This window comes from Schistocerca americana, chromosome X (assembly GCF_021461395.2).
Source record: "Schistocerca americana isolate TAMUIC-IGC-003095 chromosome X, iqSchAmer2.1, whole genome shotgun sequence".
Classification (NCBI taxonomy): domain Eukaryota; kingdom Metazoa; phylum Arthropoda; class Insecta; order Orthoptera; family Acrididae; genus Schistocerca; species Schistocerca americana.
Window position 1 is genome coordinate 755,556,038 of NC_060130.1, and position 6,784 is coordinate 755,562,821.

Consider the following 6,784-nt stretch of genomic DNA (forward strand, 5'->3'; position numbering starts at 1 on the left):
GTCGTTTTAGAGCGAAAGCATTAATTTTTTGTAGTTATCAGAAATATGTGTCCTTTTAAGTACGCTGTAATTTGTTTATTAAAGTTTCCCATAACTGATCCACTTTCTTGAAATTGCCATCAGTGGTTTTGTAAGTTCTAAATTGTCATTTGTGGTAGTGTTTTCCTCATATTGAATGTTGTTTCTTGGTGCATTATTTCACTAAAAAAATCGTAGACCTTGTGTGAAGTATTAGAGGGGCAATGGTATTTTGTGTTATGTTGAAATACACTACCACAAAAAGGTGAAGTATCCAGAAGGGGAGGACAAAACAAAATGAAACTTCACAGGTTGAAAGGGTATGCAATGTTATTTCAGTGATTGCAAAATCGAATCAAATTTACAAAGTACTTGGGAGTCTGAGAACACTTGTCAGTGTGACTTTGCTTCCCCAGTGGCCTGGATCCAAGCACTGATGATGTTTGTCAGGATATTATAAAGCCACTACAGTGTCTCCCGATGCAAGATGGCACACAACTACTGTAACTGGCCCTTGATATTCTGTATACTGGTACTGGGACAGAGATAACTTTCCAGCTGGTCCCACACATGTTCTATCGTGGACAGATCTGGGGATCTTTATGGCTACAGGAGAACATTAACACCATACAGAAAGTTCATAGAGGGACATACCATGTAGAGAGAATCACTGTCTTATTGAAAAATGGCACCACAGTATTGTCCCATGAGAGGTAGCACATGAAAATCTGGACGTTTTTGACGTATTTTGCCATCAATCACTACCAGACATGACCTTAAAACATACTCATTGGTTCCCCACACCAAGAGTAACACTGCTCTACCTCTCCAAACATTGGAAGAGTGAGACCGCTCCCCAGGTTGTCACCATACTTTCTGACGATGGTGATCTGCGGTAGTGCAGAAATGTGACTCACTACTGAACACAGTGCGAAGCCACTCATTGACAGTCGCAGCAACACTCCAGATGCAGCCATTTGCGTTGTAGTGTTAATGGGAAGCTATGTATGGAATGGTAATTTCCTAGTCTGGCTGCTGCTAGTCTCTGATCAATGGTGCAGTATGAGAGAATGTTGCAGGGAGTTCACTAGTTCTGCAAGGTTCGCAGGAGAGCTTCTGTAAAGTTTGGAAGGTAGGAGACGAGGTACTGGCAGAAGTAAAGCTGTGAGGACGGGGCGTGAGTCGTGCTTGGGTAGCTCAGTTGGTAGAGCACTTGCCCGCGAAAGTCAAAGGTCCCGAGTTCGAGTCTCGGTCCGGCACACAGTTTTAATCTGCCAGGAAGTTTCAGGGAGTTCACTAATTGTTCTCAGATGGCAGACTCATATGTGAAGGGGTTATCACATGTTTGGTGCTAAATATGGTGATTGCCTCTAGTGGTAGTTGGATGAAGACAATTGGAACCTTCACAATGAGTATGCCTGCCCTCACATTTACATGCTATTCAACACTGAGCCATTGTCACAGCAAATGCCCCATAAATTTAGATACTGAGTGATTCGACCCATAATGATGGTCATTTCAAAATTTCAGGTGTTGATAATTCTGTCTCATACAAGTACATGGCATCTCCATCTCCTTCACAATGATCACACAACATCTGATGCTGTTCACGCTCTTTATATAACCTACCAGGCTTGGTAACAACACAAATACTTTCTGGTGGCTGTTCTACACTCCCTAGTGTACTATACTGTTTTGCAAAGAAGTTACATAATAATGCAAAAAGCTATTGCTGCACTGCTCATTTATTTCTCATTCCCAGTGATTGCACTCACTACACACAGTATACTCACATTGTTAAATAATGTAACACTACACACCCTGTCAGCTGATATCAGTAGCACAGTGACAATGTTCTGGTAGTTTCCTATATGCCAGCCTGAAAAGCTGAGTCATTATCCCTCTGTATTGAATGAGATGTTGTGCTTAGAAAGAGGATAAGGAGTTAGTATTATACATTGCATAGGTCTGGTAGTAAGTTTCACAGAAAAGAAAAAAAGAAGGAAAAAACATAGTGTAAAAGTGTGATGTGAAATGATAGATGTTTTATTAATGCTATTATTATTTGAGTTACATTTTTACCAAACCAATACTCTTGTTTCGTTTAAGTAATTCTTCACTGAATAGAATGTATTGCTTGAAAGGTGCTTTTTAACTGGATTTTTAAATCAGTTTGTTTTAGAAATCACTTTCATCTCTGTAGCCAGTTTACTGTGTAGTTTTATTCCTTGGTAGAAAATGCTGTTTTGAATTTATGATTATTCTTTCTTCATAAATGTAAGTTCAGCCTCGATGTTGTTCCATAGTTCTGGACAGAGCTGTTCATGCAGTAAACATCAATGTTATTTTTTATGTGTGCAATTGATTGGTAAATATACCCACATGGTGTGGTTAAAATTCCCTGTGATTGGAACAGACCTGTACAAGGAGGTCAACCATTAACTTGCTTATAATTCTAATGGCGCTTTTCTGTAGTTTGAAAACTGTATTCATATTTAGTGCATTTGTTCTCCAGAAAAGAATTTCATAGCTAAGAATTGGGTGTACATATGAATAGTATGTAACTAAAGGACATTAGCTGTTACATACTGATCACAGGACTCTAAGGACATAACATGCTGATAACATTCTGTTTGCAAGTATCTCTGTGTTTTCACATCACTTGAGCTGAGAATCAATATTCATCCCTGAAAATCTTGTGTTTGTTATGTAGTCTACAAATGTGTTATCTACATTGTCAATTTCCCACTTCAAACTGAAATTCATAGCATTAGTCTTCTTTGTGTTCAATGTAACTTTATTGCATATTGGCCAATTGTGAATTTGAGGGTGTCATATGCTTTTTTCTGTAAAGCTCTCTTTTTTTCTTAGTGAGTGCAATGTTGCTGTCATTGGCAAAAATAATTTTTCTCTATGACTAGCACTACTGGGAAAGTCATTGATGTATGTTAGGAACAGTATTGGTCCTAATATGATACCCTGAGCAACTCCTTTGTTTACACATTTTGGTTCTGATAAATGTTTCTGTAACAATTTTGAGTTATCTGAGTATGTGTTATCTCTACACTTTGTATCGTGCCTGCAAGTATAACTGGAAAGGTCATTAGCTACATCTCTTATTCCTAATGATTGCACTTTATTAGTAGAATCTTATGGTCAACAGTATCAAAATTCATAGAAAGATACACAAAATATACCTGTGACACACCCAGTTTTGTCAAGGGTTTCTAGTACTGGTACCACTTTTTTGAATTCTACTATGGCTGATTGCATACTTCTGCCATTTTGGAAAACAAACTGTGATTCATTTAGAAGGTTGTATGTATTGAAGTAATTCTCTTTCATAAAGGAGTCTGCTATTTATGAGAATGATGAAAGCAAGAAAATGTACTGGTAGTTTTCCATGTCTTCTGCTAGGTAGCGAGGATAATTTATTGCCTTATCTCTATCTCTTACCTGTGTATTATTATGCCTTTGTTTGTCTCGCTCTGTTTCCTGTTTAATGACATCCCAAACTGTTTTGCTTTTATTCTCTGCATTGTATATTATTTTGTCAGTAAATGACATTGTTGCTGCAATCAGCAGCTTCCTGGAGAAACGTTTTGTACCTATGATATAAATTTCAGGCCTGTAGCTCACCATGACTCTTTTTCATAGGACTGAGTTGCTTAAGGGTTTGGTTGGACTTACTAATACCCACAAATATCCATTTGTTTTTGTGACACTGGTACTGATCAAGATACATTTTGAATTGTCTTTTCAGAATTCAGTTTAAATAATGTTAAAGAATTTTGCGATTGCATTGATTTCTCTACACATTTCATCGAAGTCTGGTTCTAAAAATCATGTCTTTCCATTTCTGCACTACATGGCCCTTTTTTCAGAAATCCTTGCATAAAAACCGTAAGTCCTCCATAACTTGACTCAACCTGTATTTTGTTTGAAAATGCTGGTGGCCTGGTAAATTTCCCCTAAACCCTTGGCTACTACCCTGCAGCAGCCCTTTCTTCTTCATAACATTCTGTATGTTTCCGGGCTTCCTACTTTTGGCTGAAGTGTGCTGCACCTTTTGAGGCCCTTGTCCTACTGGAAGTTCTTCTCCTCTTAACTCTGACAGCGGTAGATAACTGTATTAAGTGTTGATAATAAAACTGTTAGATAGTGTTATCATTCTCCCTGCCTCCCCATCCGCTTTTATTTCCCAATCACTCTCTTCTTTGTCTCCCTTGACCATGATGAATTCCTTCACTGGTTCCTCCAACTATGCCTCAAAGGCACAGACTTTTCCTTCCTGCTCCTCAGTCAAAATGTTCCTGTTGCATACTCTGCAATTCCAAGAGAGAGACTCTTCTTTTTTCCCCATGTTCTTCCACGAACCCCTCTCTGTACCCCCCTACCCCCCATCCAAGGAGAAAATACTTCCTACAAGACTGGCAACAAATCGCCTTACTGACTAGCCTATAACAACTCCCACATTTCTCACTCATGGATTGTATCAACAGAAAAGTTAGGCTTAACTTGAAAGTTCACATGAAGTTCATCAAGGTCACAAGTTTGACTACATATAAGCAAAAAGGACACCATAACAGTTTTGTGCTGTTACTGCTGTTCTTGTGTTGATTTAGAGATAATGAATTAGCATAATAAGCTGGGGTGACTTTGACCCTTTATGGGTAACTTTGGCCCACTGGTTAAAAAAGTTTTAAATTTTTTCCCACTAAAACTACATCACTAACATGGAGTAAACAAGACAGTATCCATTCACAATCTCCAAAGAACGCTCTGGAAGGTTGTGAGTGCAATGAAATAATATTGTGTTGGCAGCACTGGACTCAATGTTGATCATAAGCATTGTAACAGCTATTACAGCCCAATAACCTCCTCTGCGTGGAGGATTCTCATCAGTTGAGCTAAAAATACAGTGAGTTAATTTTGCATAATCAGCATAAGATAATAAGGTGAGAAACTGTCATTTGTGTGAAATACAATTTAGACAGTATGTTTTACACTTGCGAAAAATTACGCACATTTTTGTAAGATATGGGGTTACTGTAGCCTGGGCCAAACTAAACCCAAAATGAAGATGGTGTTAGAATATGATGGTAGCTCTGAAAGTTTCCCTGACGTGCAAGATGATGTCCAGCACCACAAAATGTTGAAAGATAAATTATAAGTTGCCCAAAACACTAGAGTTTTATGTGACAAAGGAGAATATTCCGGCATTGGGACTGAGATGACTGATAAAAATGTAAATGTTGTGTGACTAGGGCCTCCCATCAGGTAGACCATTCGCCGGCTGCAAGTCTTTCGATTTGACGCCACTTCGGCGACTTGTGCGTCGATGGGGATGAAATGATGATGATTAGGACAACACAACACCCAGCCCCTGAGTGGAGAAAATCTTCGACCCAACTGGGAGTCGAACTTGGGCCCTTAGGATTGACATTCTGTCGCACTGACCACTCAGCTACTGGGAGCGGACAGATGTCTGATGAGAGTGCTAAAGTGAATGACAAAGTCTTTCTGCAAATGTCTGGAACAAAGTGATAAACTATTTTATCCTTGGGAGGATTTGATAAGAATTATAAGTTCAACATGACTAACAAAACATAGCTATTGTCAAGTCCCAAAGCTTTAGTAATTCGTGTAATAAAGCTTATATCCCTACTGCGCAATATCCTCAACACATGATATATTTTCTTCGCAAAAGTTACCATAGTGTTACATGTGTCTTGAAAATGAATTAGACAGTTGGTGAAGATACCACATTTGTACATATACTGTATCACTTTATGCCTCCAAAATTTAGTGTTTTGTGCGTTCCTCATGTTCCTGAATGTCTACTCTAGAGACATTCATTGTGTTTCTTTGTTCCAACATTATACAATAAGGTGACAAAAGGTATGGGATAGCAATATGCAGATATCCAAAAGTTGGTAGTATTGAGTACACAAGGTATAAAAGGGCAGTTCATTGGCAGAACTGTCATTTGTAGTCTGGTAATTCATGTGAAAAGGCTTCTGACGCGATTATGGCTGCAAAACAGGAATTCATAGAATTTGAACATGGAATGGTAGTTTCCATAGACTTGTCAGTGCTAACAGACAACCAACACTGCAAAAAATAACCGCAGAAATCAATGTGGGACGAACGATGAATGTATCCATTAGGACAGTGCAGTGAAGTCTGATGTTAATGGGCTATGGCAGCAGGTGACCAATAGGAGTGGCTTTGCTAACAGCACGATATCACCTGCAGCGTCTCTCCTGGGCTGGTTACCATATCAGTTGTATCCTAGACAATGGGACAATTGTGGCCTAGTCAGATGAGTCCTGAATTCAGTTGGTAAGAGATGATGGTAGGGTTCAAGTGTGGCACAGACCCCATGAAGCCATGGACACAAGTGCAATCTGGTGGTGCCTCCATGATGGTGTGGGTGTGTTTCCATGGAATGGACTGGGTCCTCTGGTCTAACTGGTTGACTGGAAATTGTTATGTTTGGCTACCATTTGCAGCCATTCATGGACTTTATGTTGTCAAACAGCAATGGGATTTTTAAAAATGACAATATCCCATGTCATTAGCCCACAATTGTTCAAAATTGGTTTGAAGAAAATTCTGGACACTTCAAGCGAGTGATTTAGTCAACCAGATTACCTGACATGAATCCCATCAAACATTTATGAGATATAATCTAGATGCCTGTTCATGCACAAAATCTTGCACAAGCAACACTTTCGCAATTATGGATGGCTGTACAGGCAGC